Below are 15,142 nucleotides of genomic sequence, written 5' to 3' on the forward strand. Positions count from 1 at the left end.
TTCACCTGGTGGCTCTTACTAAAAAAAATTTAAACTTGTATTTAGAGATAATTGCTGATTAATACACAATGGTAAGAAAAAATAGAGAGATGCTATCTACCTTTTACCTAATTTCCAACGGTAAAATCTTACAAAATTATAGTACAACACCCAAACCAGGATGTTGACATTGATACAATGCACTGATCTTGTACTCATGAAGTTCTCAACAATTTTATCACACGTGTAGGTTCATGTAAGCACCACCTCAATCAAGACAGAGAGCTATCATCATCTCAAGGATCCTTCAAACTGTCTTTTAATAATGATCATACCCAACTCCCACCTGCCCTACCTCCCTCAATCCCTGGTAACTACAAACCTATTCTCCGTTTCCAAAATACGTCTTTCCTAAAAAGTGATATCAACAGAATCATACAGATGTAAACCTTTCAGACCGGCTTTTTTCACTCGGCGTATTCCCTGAAGATTCGTGCTGTTGTGTATATCAACAGTCCATTCCTTTTTGCTGCTGAGTATCATTCCATGATGTGGATGTACCACAGCTTGTTTAACCATTCACACGTGGAAGGAAATCTGGGTTGTTCCCAGTTTGGGGATGTTATGAATAAAGTTGCTATGAAAATCTGTGTACAAGTTTTCGTGTGAACCATAAGTTTTCATTTTTCTGGGCTAAATGCCCAGGAATGCAATTAGCAGCCTGTATGATGGCTGCATTTAGCCTTTTAAGAAACTGCGGAAGTGTTTCCAGAGTGGCTGTGCCATTTTACATTTCCACTAGCGAAGTGTGCATGAGTCACTTTCTCCGCATGCTCACCAGCATTTGGTATCGCGTGGAACTTTTCACCAACTTTGGTTTTTCCTTTTATTTTAGCCATTCTGATAGGTGTGTACTGGTATTTCACTGTGGACTTAATTCACATTTCCTAGTGGCTCATGACATTAAACATCTTTTTGCTTGTGCATTTACCATCTGTAGCATGTCTTCTGCCCATTTTCTAATTGGATTGTTTTTATACTGTTGAGTTTTAAGGGTTCTCTATGTACTGTAGATACTAATCCTTTGTTGGATATGTTTGCAATATTTTCTCCCAGTCTAGCTTGTCTTTTCGTCTTAAAGACTCTTAACAGGGTCTTCCACAGAAAAAGCTTTTAATTTTAATGAGAACTGATTTATCTTTCCTGATATGGACTGTGCTTTTTTGTGCCAAGTCTAAGAACTCTTTACTAACCTTGCATTATGCAAGTATTCTATGCTCTGATCTGTAAGTTTTACAGTTCTACAGTTTATATTTAAGTCCATGACTCATTTTGAGTTAACGTTTGCATTAGGCATGAGGTTTAGGTCAAGGTTCATTTGTCTATGTACACCCAATTCCTCCAACACCATCTCCTGAAAGGCTATCCTTCCTCCATTGAATTGTTTTTGATCCTCTGTCAAAAATTAATTGGGCATATTTGTGTGGAACTAATTCTGAGCTTTCTATTCTGTCTCATTAATCTATGTGCCTATTCCTTGTAGGTTTTCTGTACATGATCTTTATCAAGCTGATGATGTTCCTCTCCTTGTCTAGTTTGCTGAGAGTTTTTAGTATGACTCTGTGTTGGATATTTTCCAAATGCCTTTTCTGTAATAACTGATGGGATCATACAATTAAAAATTTTTTTTATTCTGTTAATATGATAGATTACATGTATTGATTTTTAATAACAGTTTATTGAGATATAATTCACACACCATAAAATTCTCCCTTTTAAAATGTACAATTCAAGCTTTGCACAGTTGCAGTATCATAGCCAATGAGGCTTATCCAAGGCGTGATTATTGATAATTGAAAATAAATATATAAAATGTACAGTTCAGAGGTTTTTAGTATATGCAAAGAGTTGTATAATATAATCATTTCCATTACCTAATTTTATCATATTTTCATCACCCAAAACAGAAACTCCATACCCATTAGCAGTCCCTCCCTATTTCCCCTTCCCTGTAGCCCCTAGCAACCACTAATTGACTTTCTTATCTATCATACACTACGTGGCCTTTTATGCCTGGTTTCTTTCATTTGGCATTATGTTTTCAAGGCTCATCCATGTCGTAGCATGTACCTGTACTTCATTCCTTTTCACGGCCAAAGAATATTCCAATGAATGAATACACCACACATTCACAGTAGATGGACATTTAGGTTGTTTCCATTTTGGGGGCTATTATGTAAATGCCATTATGAACATTCACATTCAAGTTTGAGGAATTGCCAAACAGTTTTCCAAAGTGGCTGCACCATTTTACACTCACACCTGCAGTATATGAGGGTTTTCAATTTCTCTGCATCCTCATTAACACCTGTTATCTGTATTTTTGATTATAGCTATCCTAGTGGGTGTACAGTGTTATCTCATTACGGTTTGCATTTTCATAATGACCTATGATATTGAGCATTTTTTCATGTGCTTAATGGCTATTCGTATAACTTAAATTCTTTGCTCATTTAAAAATTAAGTTGTGAGAGTTCTTTATATATTCTGGATACAAGTCCCTTATTAGATACAATTTGCAAATATTTTTCCCATTCTGTGGGGTTTTTCTTTTTTTCAATTTTTGATGGTGTTCTTTGAAAATCAGTTTGTATTTTTGTTTTTGTTCTTTTTCTTTCTTTTTTTGGCTGTGTTGGGTCTTTGTTGCGGCGCGAGGGCTCCAGGGCGCATGGGTTCCGTAGTTTGCGGCACACAGGCTCTCTCGTAGAGGTGCGCGAGCTCAGTAGTTGTGGCACGCGGGCTTAGTTGCCCCGCAGCATGTGGGATCTTAGTTCCCCGACCAGGGCTGGAACCCACATCCCCTGCATTGGAAGGCAGATTCTTTACCACTTGACCAACAGGGAAGCCCCTGATGGTGTTCTTTGAAGCACAAGTTTTTAATTTTGATGAAGTTAAATTAATGTTTTTTTCTGTGATCACTCATCCTTTGCCTAATCCAAGGTCACGAAGATTTACTCCTATGTGTTCTCCTAGGACAGTTAGTTTTAGCTCTTACATTTATGTGTTTGATTCATTTTACATTAATTTTTGTATATGGTGCATTGATTTCTGAATGTTGAGCCAGCCTTGCACACTTGGAATAAATAATACTAGGTCATGGTTTACAATTTTTTTAAACAGACTGCTAGATTCAATCTGCTAATATTTTGTTGAGTATGTTTGCATCTGAGTTCATGAGGGATACTGGCCTATAGTTTTCTTTTTTTATATACTCTTTGTCTGGCTTTGGTATCAGGATAATACTGGCTTCATAAAATAAGTCAGGAAGTGTTCCCTCCACTTCTATTTTCTGGAAAAGATTGTGTAAAACTGGTATAGATTCTTCTTTAAATATTTTCTAGAATTCTCCAGTGAAACCACCTGGGCCTGGAGATTTCCTTTTAGGGAGCTTCCACATTCTGAATTCACTATTTTTAATGGTTATAGGACTAGTCAGATGGTCTATTTCAATTGGGTTGAATTTTGATAGTTTGTAGTCTTTGATGAATTGGCCTATTTCTACTAAGTTGCTGAATTTATGAACTTCTTGATAAGCTTCTTGATTTATAAACTTCTTGTAGTATTCCCTTATAATCCTTTTAAGCTGCAGTATCTGTAGTGATGTCCCGTTTCATTCTTAATGTGATTTGTGCCTTTTCTGTTTATCTGTCAGTCTTGCTAAAGGTTTATCAATTTTATTGATTTTTATCAAAGAACAAGTTTTTGTGTTTTTCTTTATTTTTTCCTATTTTTAACTGTATTGATTTCTATTCTTTATTATTTCTTTCTACTTACATTGGGTTTTTTCTCTTTTTATAGATTTTTGAGGTAAGTACTTAGATAACTGATTTGAGACCTTTCCTCTTTAATTTTAATTTACACATTTAGAGCTATAAATTTCCCTCTCAACACTGCTTTAGCTACATCTCACATATTTTGCTATGTTTTCATTTTCATTTAGTTCTAAGTATTTATTTTAATTTCCTTTGAGACTTTCTCTTTGACCAAGGGACTATTTAGAAGTGTGTTGTTTATTTTCCAAGGGCCTAGAGATTTTCCTGTTGCTGTTCTACTATGGATTTCTAATTTATTTCTATGTGGCTAAAAAACATACTCTGCATGATGTCATTTCTTTTACACTTGTTGAGGTGTTTTTTATGACTCAAGATATGGTTCATCCTGGTGAATACCCCATCATGCCAATAAAAAAATGTATTCTGCTATTGTTGGGTGGAGTGTTCTACATGTATATATCAATTAGGGTCTACTGGTTGATTGTGTTCTTCAGATCTTCTGTATCAATTCTGATTTTCTGAGAGAGGTATTTAAGTACCCAAATATAATTGTGGATCTATTTCTCCTTTCAGCCCTATCACAGTTTTTGCTTAATGTAATTTGAGACTCTGTCGTTGGGTGCATTTACATTTGAGATCATTATGTCTTCTAGGCGGAATGATCCTTTTAATATTATGTAATGACCCTTTTTGTCCCTAGTAATTTTCTTTGTCCTGAAGTCTACTTTATCTGATAATAATATAGACACTCTTGCTTTTCTAAATTAGTATTTGCATGGCATATCTTTTTTTCATCCTTTTGCTTTAAACCTACCTATGTTACAGTCTTTGAAATGAGTTTGTTGTAGACATCTAATTGTTACATCATTTAAAAAAAATCCATCCCACCAATCTCTGCCTTTTAATTGGTATATTTAGGACATTTACATTTAAGGGTAATTATTAATATTTTATGGGTTAAGTTGCCATTTTATATTTTGTTTTCTGTTTGTTTCCTCTCTTTCTCATTACTGTTTTTCTTTTTCTTATAGTTTAAATACACATTTATATTTTGGATTCCACCTTGATTTATTTATAAAGTTTTTAAAATATATCACTTTGTATAGTCTTCTTAGGGGTTAGTCTAGGTACAACAATATACATAAGTTACACAGTCTACCCATATCAACATTTTACTACCTTGAGTGAGGTGTAGAAACCTTAATTCCACTTAGGCTCCTTTATCCTCTCCCCATTCTAAGTATAATTATCTTAAGTATGTTTTCCACATGACATTGATCACTACATTAGTTGGTATTATAATTTACGATTTAAGAAACTCATGAGGGGGATAGTTTATATTTGCTCCTATTTTTACTCATTCTGATGTTCTTCTTTCCATTCTGAAATTCCAAGCCTTATGTTATCATTTCCTTTTTTTTAAAGAGAACTTTAGTTATCCTTTCAGAATAATTTGGCTGGCAATAGATTCTCCTAGCTTTTTTTTGCCTGAGAATTTTTTTATTTCCTCTTCATTTCTGAAGGATATTTTTTGCCAGAAACAGAATTCATGGTTGACAATTGTTTTCTTTCAGTACTTGAAACATGTTGTGCCACTTCATTCTGGCCTCCATGGTTTCAAATGAGAAACTAATATCATTTGAATTGGTGTTCCCCTAAAAGTAATGCAGCCTCTCTCTACTTCACAGTCTCTTTCTTTGTATTTAGTTTTCAGAAGTTTAAAATGATATGTGTCAGCATCGATTTCTTTGGGTTTATGCTGTTTGGGGTTGTGATATTGTGACTGATAATAAGAAGTATATATTTGGTCTTCACCCTTGCTTCCAGCACAGAGATCCTAAAACTCTTGGACTTTCCTGAATGATAACAATAAAGGTGTCTTTTGATATTCATAACAAATCCCTTTCAATCACACCTGAGTTTATGTTAACGAGGTGACTTTTGGAAACCATTTAAGGATGGGGGTGGGGGGGGGTGCTGGTTGTCAGAGGAACCAACCATGTGGTTAGAGAGCGGGAACTTTTAGCCCCAGTCCCCAACCTCAGAGGAGGGGAGAGAGTGGCTGAAGATTGAGTTCAACTACCAATAGTCAATGATTTAGTCAATCATGCCTACGGAATGAAGCTGCCAGAAAAACCCAACAGGATGAGGTTCAGAGAGCTTCTGGGTTGGTGTACATGTGGAGGTGCTGGGAAGATGGCATGCCCAAAGAGGGCATGGAAGCTCTGCACTCCCTTCCCACATACCTTCTCTGTGCATCTTTTCCATTTGGATGTTCCTGAGCTACATCCTTTCATAATAAACCAGTAATCTAGTTGATAGTATCAGAACTGAGTTAAACTACAGGATACCAAGCGGGTGTTGCAAACTTGCTTGATGTGTGGAAAACACACACATCTGGTATCAGAAGCGAAGTAGCACTGTAGTCAAGTATTGAGAGCAGAGGACACACAGGAGGAGTGTGCTTTTCTTTACAGGGGTAGGCTCAGCTTATTGAATCTGTGGGCTTGTCTTTGGCCAAATTTGGCAAGTTATCAACCATCACTTCTTTGACTACTTTTCCAGTCTCATTCACTCTCTCATTTTGGGAATCCAGTGATACAAATGTTAGCTCTTTTATTATTATCCCATAAGTCCTTGTTGCTCAGGCTAGGTAATTCTGTTAGCCTGTCTTCACGTTCACTAATTCTATCCTGTCATCTCTGATCTACTATTGAGCTCTGGATAGTTTTCTCTTTTGATGAGGGTATTTTTCACTTCAATATTTTCCATTTGGTTCTCTTTTTAGAATTTCTATTTCTTTGCTGAGATTTTCTATTTTTTCATGTTTTAAGAGAATTTATAATTATTTGTTAAACCACTTTCATAAAGACTGCTTTAAAATCCTTGTCAAATAATCACAGCATCTGATTCATCTTTTGGTTTTGATATCAACTATCTTTTCTTATTCATATTGTGATCTTCCCGGTTCTTGTTCTGAGGAGTGATTTTCAGCTGTATCCTAGACATTCTGGATATTACATTATGGGACTCTGGGTCCTATTTAATCTTTTTGTAGCGAGCAGTCCCCTACAGAGGTGTCATACTAGGGCCAGGTGTGCATGTTCAGCTTCCCGCAGGGCCCTGTTGCTATCTGCCCAGCAAAAGTGAAGCACTGACTCAAAATGCCTCACTGCGGATGGCAGGTAGCCATTCAGCTCTCCTTTCAGCCCTGCTGACATCTTCCCATGAAAGATGGGCACCAGTTCACACTGTCTCACTGCCTCCAAGTATGGGTATAAGCTTAGCTCCCCATTAGGCCCCACTGCCACCAGGAAGAGGGAAAGCTAAAGTCCGATATATACTGCTTTGTCACTACAGCTTGGGAGCAGAAGTTCAAATCCCTGCTGACACTAGGAGAGGAACGTAGGTGAGTGCCAACTATCCCTCTCCTACCACTTTGTTTATGCTGGTAGAAGGCAGAGGCTCAGCTGGCACTGGGTTCCACTGACACCAGGGCGGGGGGGGGGGGGGGTGTTGTGGTGATCAGCCCTGACTCATCAAGTCTCTTTGCTGCCAGGCAGGAATGGAGGCTCATCTCACCACTGGAACCTGCTGGTACTACTCTCAAGGGACAATTGGAAATACCTACTTTTGCTGGACAAGGGATAGATCAGCTCTACTCTCAATTCTTTTTTTTTTTTTTGCGGTACGCGGGCCTCTCACTGTTGTGGCCTCTCCCGTTGTGGAGCATAGGCTCCAGACATGCAGGCTCAGCGGCCATGGCTCACGGGCCCAGCCGCTCCGCGGCATGTGGGATCTTCCCGGACTGGGGCACAAACCCATGTCCCCTGCATCGGCAGGTGGACTCTCAACCACTGCGCCACCAGGGAAGCCCTCTACTCTCAATTCTTCCAATACTACCCATGCAGAGGAAACACAACCTGCTTCCACTGGATGGGAAACAGGGTCAGCTCCCTGCTTGGCCCCAGTGACGCTATCACAGTAGGGAAACTGGAGCATGCCTGCTTCCACTGAGAAGGGGAAGGAGGGACAGTTCCTTACTTAGTTCCACTGACACTACTCTGGTAGGGTAATTAGGGCACCACCAACTGCTTCTCCTGTGCAGGGGATGGAAGATTAGCTCCCTGCTCAGGTCTGCAGACACCTCCCAAAGTAGGAATCAGAGTGTCACCTGCATGTGGCAGACACAATGGAAGATTAAGTCACTGCATGGCTCCACAGACATTACCAAGTGGGGGAATTGGAGCATTGCTGAGTGATTTTATGAGATAGGATGGGGCAAAGGGATGTAGAATATTAATGTGTTGCTCAGCCCAACAGAAACTATGGGTGTGTGTGTGTGTGTGTGTGTGTGTGTGTCTTTTCCATTGGTGTTTGGCTGGAGTACGGTGGGCATTGCTAAAAAGGTTTTCTGTTGATAGAGACGCTTTTCTTGTTCTTTTGGCTAGAGGAGAAAGGTTTCTGTTGGGGGTTATTTTTCCTGTGCCTTTTGGCCATTCCAGGTTGGTAATTTCTACAGTACCCTATCTAGGATATGTAGGAGACAATAAGAAAACCAGGGGATCACTGGCATGCTATTCCTCAAGTCCTGAGACCCCTAGGCAATCCACCTTCTTTTCCCCCCCCTTTCAGAATCTTCCTATGCTTGTTTGTTGTGTTATGTCCATGTTTTTAGTTATAAGAGGAGGGGCCAGGAAGGATGGGTATATGCCATCTTTGTCAGAAACAGAAGTTGTGCCTCATTTTATTATAGTAATTTTAACATTTCATTTAGTGGGAAAATTAGGTAGGAAAACATCTTAAACAGCAACTTCTTTGAAGGCGCTGGACTGTGTTTTATCTATATTCTTTTTCCCAGGAATATCAAAAAGAAACAGGAATGAATCCTACCCTTGCTTAAAAACACATTATACTGAATAAATTAACACATATTCTGCAAACTTCTAAATAAAACCTTCTTTGTCTTTTTTCTTTTTCTCCCTTCTTTTATCCTATACATATTCATTTACATATATGATTTATTATATACCACATACTGAGTTAGCTTCTAGAAACAGAAAGGCAAGTAAGACCTAGCTCTTGTTCTTGAGGACTCTGCTATCCATCAGGAAGAGAGAGTCACATACAGGTAAGTTAGAAATATAGTATGGCAAGTGCTATAATATAGGTATGAACAAACGGTCAAGGGAAAGAAGAGTGGGGCATGACTAACTTTTCCACAGTGAGATGGCAAAAGCTTCACGGTAGTTAAGATGGGCCCTTGAAAAATGGATGAAATGCAGAAAAATGGATGAAATGCAGTAAAGGGCAAGAAACAGAACTATCATAGAGTAAAATCGTTTGGGGAAAGATGAAGGGTTAAGTGTAGAACAAGATACTGCATAGAAAGCTAAGAAATTTATTCCCCTCCTTTCCTATTATCAGTAAAGTTGATAATTTCACTGCACTGATGTGAGTGTCAAGCTACCCAACATTTCTAAATCTTAAGAATGATTTGCCCATACAATTATTTACTTCTCATGGCTCTTATTTTCAAATTCTATCTTTCTTTCTCCTCTCTCTGTTATGTTCAGCAGGGGCTTGTTTCTTTCCTAAAACTTTCTGCTGGAAGTTGTCTTCTTTTAGCTCCAACCCTGGCATTAAAAAATGAAGAGACTTTAGAGTGACATCGGGGACTGGCGGAGTATGGACCTCTGAAAAGCCACCACTCCATACGAGCATTAATAACATTGGTAAAATTGTTAAAATCAACCTTTTCATAATTCTGAAATTAACCAAAGGCTTGTAAAAATCTGATGTACATTTATTCAAGAGAAATAGATGAATTTCAATTAGAACAGTGAGCTTTGTAACGTTTTTACTTGCTTTATTCCCATGTCCCAGCTCTGAAGTAGCCTTGAAAACCAACAGCTTTCTAATTATGGTGAAAACTGGCAGCCCAGCAGCCACTGGCGGGGCAGAACAGATCTAGAAGCTCACCAAAATCTTCATTCTTGTCTTTATGGGAGCTGTCTGGCAGCTCCCTGAAAAGCCCCATTCACATTACTTTGACCTGACTCACACCTTGCTCTTGTGCAAAAAGCCTTATATCCCCAGGATGTTTGTCAAAAACAATCAGCAGCAATTATTTAATATCACAGGTTTCTGAGGCAGTGGTAACAGATGGAAAATTAGAAGCTATCCAAAAACGTTGAAAGTTAAAGCTGGGGGATAAGGTGTCCACAGAGGTCTTTGCAAAGGCCTGACACATTCCTGGGGGTCGAGACAGCCACACACATGCATAAGGCTGTGCACATGCCCAGGAGAGACCAGGTAAGGCCTTAAGTTCTCACCTCTGGCTGACCCTGAAGCTCTGCACAGCAGGAAGTGAAGACTTCCAGGAAGTAGAGCTGTAAAGTGTGTGTCTGAGCATTGAAGGTATGCCCCAATACATGCACAGAGGCTCTCAGTAAAGGCTGGGAGACTACTGGTTCCAAGCATATAAGAAAATCTCTGTTCACTCATTAACTGACCACTAAGCTAGCAGAGCAGAAACTTCCATGACTTCACACAACAAAGAATATAGAGGCGATAGAATTAGTTCAGTGATGTCACAAAGGGAAAACAGTGACAATAACAAATCTTAGGGAGGTAGGGAAGGTGATCTGATTTTCAGAGTTTCCACATTATTTAAAATACAAGAGATATAGGTATAGCTTTATGATATAGATATATCATGCAAACAGTAATAAAAAGAAGAGTTGGAGTAGCTAAACTAATAGCAAAATAGACTTCAAGACAAAAAGGACACTTTATAAGTAGGATCAATCCATCTGGAAGATCTAACAATTATAAACATATATGCACCTAACAACAAATATATGAAGCAAAAACCGGCCAAACTGAAGGGAGAAATAAACGATTCAACTGTAATAGTTGGAGACTTCAATGCCCAACTTTCAATAACAGAGAAAACAATTATATGGAAGATCAAAAGGAAACAGAAGACTTGAACGATACTATCAACCTTCTAAATTTAAAAGGTATCTTTACAACAGCCCATCTAACAACAGCTGAATGCATATTCTTTTCAAGTGTACATGGAACATTCTCCAGGCCATAAAACAAGTTTCCATAAATTTCAAAAGGCTGAAATCACACAAAGTATATTCTCAACCAAAATGGAATTAAATTCAAAATGAATAACAAAAAGAAACTTGGAAAATTCACAAATTTATGGAAATTAAATATCACAGTCCTAAACAACCAACGGGTCAAAGAAGAAATCACAAGAGAAATAAATAAATATTTTGAGATACATGAAGAAAACACAACTTACCAAAATGTATGAGATGCAACCAAAGCAATGCTTAGAGGTAAATTTATACTTGTAAATACCTATACAAAAAAGTTAAAAGAGCTGAATTCAGTTAACATAAACTTCCACCTTAAAAAATTAGCAAAAGAAGAGCAAACTAAACTCAAGCAAGCAAGGAAGGAAAGAAAAAAGCCTAGAGCAGAAATAAATTAGAGAAGAGATAAACAAAGAGAAAATAAACAAACCCAAAAGTTGGTTATATGAAAAGATCAGCAAAGTTGACAAACTTTTAGGTAGGTGGACCAAGAAAAAAAGGGAGAAAATTCAAATTACTAAACTCACAAAAGAAAGAGAATACATTACTACTAACCTTACTGAAATAAAATGAATTATAAGGGAATACTATGAACAGTTGAATGCCAAAAAACTAGAGAACCAAGATAAAAAGGACAAATTTATAGGAAGATACAAACTACTGGGACTGATTTAAGAAGAAGTAGAAAAGTTCAGTAGACCTATAACAAGTAAAGAGATTGAATTAATTTTTAAAAAACAGAAAAACAAAAGCCAAAAAACCAAAAACTTCCCATAAAGAAAAGCACAGAGCAAGATGGCTTCACTGGTAAATTCTGCCCAACATTTAAAGAGGAATTAACACCAATTCTTCACAAACTCTTCTAAAACTCATTCTATGGGACCAGTATCATCCTCAAACAAAAACCAGACAAAGATATCAAAAGGAAACTACAGACCATGATCCCTTAGAAATACAGATGCAAAAATCCTCAAAAGAACACTAGCAAGCAAAATCTAGCAACATAAAAAGGATCCCACATCTTTTTGTTTGTTTGTTTTTTTGCAGTACGCAGGCCTCTCACTGTTGTGGCCTCTCCCGTTGTGGAGCACAGGCTCCGGACGCGCAGGCTCAGTGGCCATGGCTCAAGGGCCCAGCTGCTCCACGGCACGTGGGATCTTCCCAGACTGGGGCACGAACCCATGTCCCCTGCATCGGCAGGCGGACTCTCAACCACTGCGCCACCAGGGAAGCCCAGGATCCCACATCATAATCAAGAATGCAAGGTTGTGCACTGTTGGTGGGAATGTAAATTGATACAGCCACTATGGAGAACAGTATGGAGGTTCCTTAAAAAACTAAAAATAGAACTACCATATGACCCACTACTAGTAGGTAGCAATCTCACTACTGGGCATATACCCTGAGAAAACCATAATTCAAAAAAAGTCATGTACCACAATGTTCATTGCAGCTCTATTTACAATAGCCAGGACATGGAACCAACCAAAGTGTCCATCGACAGATGAATGGATAAAGAAGATGTGGCACATATATACAACGGAATATTACTCAGCCATAAAAAGAAATGAAATTGAGTTATTTGTAGTGAGGTAGATGAACCCAGAGACTGTCATACAGAGTGAGGTAAGTCAGAGAGAGAAAAACAAATACTGTATGCTAACACATATATATGGAATCTAAAAAAAAAAAAAAAAAATGGTTCTGAAGAACCTAGGGGCAGGACAGGAATAAAGACGCAGACATAGAGAATGGACTTGAGGATATGGGGAGGGGGAAGGGTAAGCTGTGACAAAGTGAGAGTGGCATGGACATATATACACTACCAAATGTAAAATAGATAGCTAGTGGGAAGCAGCCGCATAGCACAGGGAGATCAGCTCGGTGCTCTGTGCCCACCTAGAGGGGTGGGATAGGGAGGGTTGGGAGGGAGATGCAAGAGGGAGGAGATATGGGAATATATGTTTATGTATAGCCGATTCACTTTGTTATACAGCAGAAACTAACACACCATTGTAAAGCAATTATACTCCAATAAAGATGTTAAAAAAAAAAAGAATGCAAGGTAGGTTCAACATGTAAAAGTCAATTAAATATATTAATAAAGGACAAAAATCACAGACACAGTAAAACCACTCAACAAAATCCAACAGCATTCATGAGAAAAGCACTCAATAAACTAGGAACAGAAGGAACTGCCTTCACCAAAACCCCCCAAGCTCACATTATAATTATTGTGGTGAAGACTGAATGGTTTCCCCCTAAGATCAAGAACAAGTCAAGGAAGTCCACTGCTGCCACTTTTATTCAAGATTGTACTGGAAATTCTAGCCAGAGCAACTGAGTAAGAAAAAGAAATAAAAGTCATCCAGATTGGAAAGGAAGGTGTAAAACTGTACCTATTTGCAGATGACATGATCTTCTAAATATGAAAAATCCTAAGGTATCTACAAAAAACTATTAGAGCTAAAAAATGAGTTCTGTAAGGTTGCAGGTTACATGATTTTTATAGAAATATCATTTTATTTCTATACATTAGCAATTAAGAATCTGAAAATAAAATTAAGAAAATTTCACTTGTGATAACATCAAAAAGAAAAAAACACAGGAATAAATTTAACAAAAGAAGTGTAAGCCTTATATATTTTTGAATACTTTTCAGTATGTAAAACATCATTGAAAGAAATTAAAGATTTAATAAAGGAAAAACTATCCCATGTTTATGGTTTGGAAGATTTAATGACAATACACCCCAAATTGATCTAAAGGTTAAACACAATCCCTATTTGAGGCTCCTTTTTCTTCTGGGGTGGCAGAAATTGATAAGCTGATCCTCATAATAATATGGAAATGCAAGGGACCCAGAATAGCCAAAAAACTTTGGGAGAAAAAATAGCAAAGTTGGAAGACTCACTCTTTCTAATTTCAAAATTTACCACAAAGTTACAGAAATCTAGACAGTGTGGTACTGGCATAAAGATAGACATACAGATCAATGGATCAGAATTCAGTGTCCAGAAATAAACATATACATCTATGGTCAACTGATTTTCAAAAAGTGTGCCAAGACAATTCAATAGGGAGAGAACCATCTTTTCAACATTAATGAAGGTGATGAGACAACTGCATATCCACATGTAAAATAATGAAGTTTGACACCTATACCACACCATATACAAAAATTAACTAAAAATGGATCATAAACATAAATGAAAGAGCTAAAACTATAAAACTCCTGGAAGAAAACAAGTGCAAATCTTTGTGATTTTGGATCAGCCAATGGTTTCTTAGGTATGACACCAACAGCACCAGCAACCAAAGAAAAATAGATAAATTAGACTTCATCAAATTTAGAAACCTCTGTGTTTCAAAGAACAGCATCAAGAAAGTGAAAAGACAACCTACAAATGGGAGAAAATACTTACAAATCAAATATGTGATAAAAAACTGGTATCTAGAATATATAAACTATCAAGTCAACAATACAAAGACAATCCAGTTTTTAAATGGGCAAAGGATTTGAATAGACATTTCTCCAAAGAAGATACACAGATGGTCATATAAGCCCATGAAAACACATTAGAATCATTAGTCACTAGGAAAATGCAAATTGAAACCACAATGAGGGGGATGGGGAGATGAAAGGGAAAAAAAAGGACTACATGAAGTAATGAATGCTAATTAACCTAATTGTGGTCATCATTTCACAATGTATATTTATATGAAACCATCACATTGTACACCTTAAATATATACAATTTTTGTCAACTATACCTTAATAAAGCTGAAAAAGATTTTTTAACAAACTGATAATGAGATACTGCTTCACACCGATAAGGATGGCTATAATTACAAATACAGATAACAACTGCTGGTGAGATCATGGAACGTCATACACTGCTGGTAGGAATGTAAAATTGTGCAGTCACTTTGGAAAAACGTTTGACAGTTACTCAAAAGTTTAAATACAGACTGACTACATGAACCAGCAATTCCCTTCCTAGGTATATACTCAAGAGAACTGAAAACATATGTCCACACAAAAACCTGTGTACAAATATTCACAGCAGCATTATTTATAACAGTTAAAAAGTAGAAACACCCCAAATGTCCATCAACAAATGGGTAAATAAAATGTGGTATATCCATACAATGGAATACTGTTCAGCCGTAAAAAGGACTGAAGTCCTGATACATGCTACAGAAGCGGTCCCC

At 37.5% G+C, this 15,142-nt stretch overlaps 1 protein-coding gene and 1 pseudogene across 2 annotated transcripts in view; one reads left to right on the plus strand and one right to left on the minus strand.

Moving 5' to 3' along the window:
• Positions 1-15,142, minus strand: part of DIS3L2 (DIS3 like 3'-5' exoribonuclease 2) — a 373,784-nt gene that overhangs the window by 165,487 nt on the left and 193,155 nt on the right. The window lies entirely within an intron of this gene.
• On the plus strand, positions 1,772-1,853 carry LOC115852979 (U4 spliceosomal RNA; annotated as a pseudogene).

This window comes from Globicephala melas, chromosome 7 (assembly GCF_963455315.2).
Source record: "Globicephala melas chromosome 7, mGloMel1.2, whole genome shotgun sequence".
In the NCBI taxonomy this organism is placed as follows: domain Eukaryota; kingdom Metazoa; phylum Chordata; class Mammalia; order Artiodactyla; family Delphinidae; genus Globicephala; species Globicephala melas.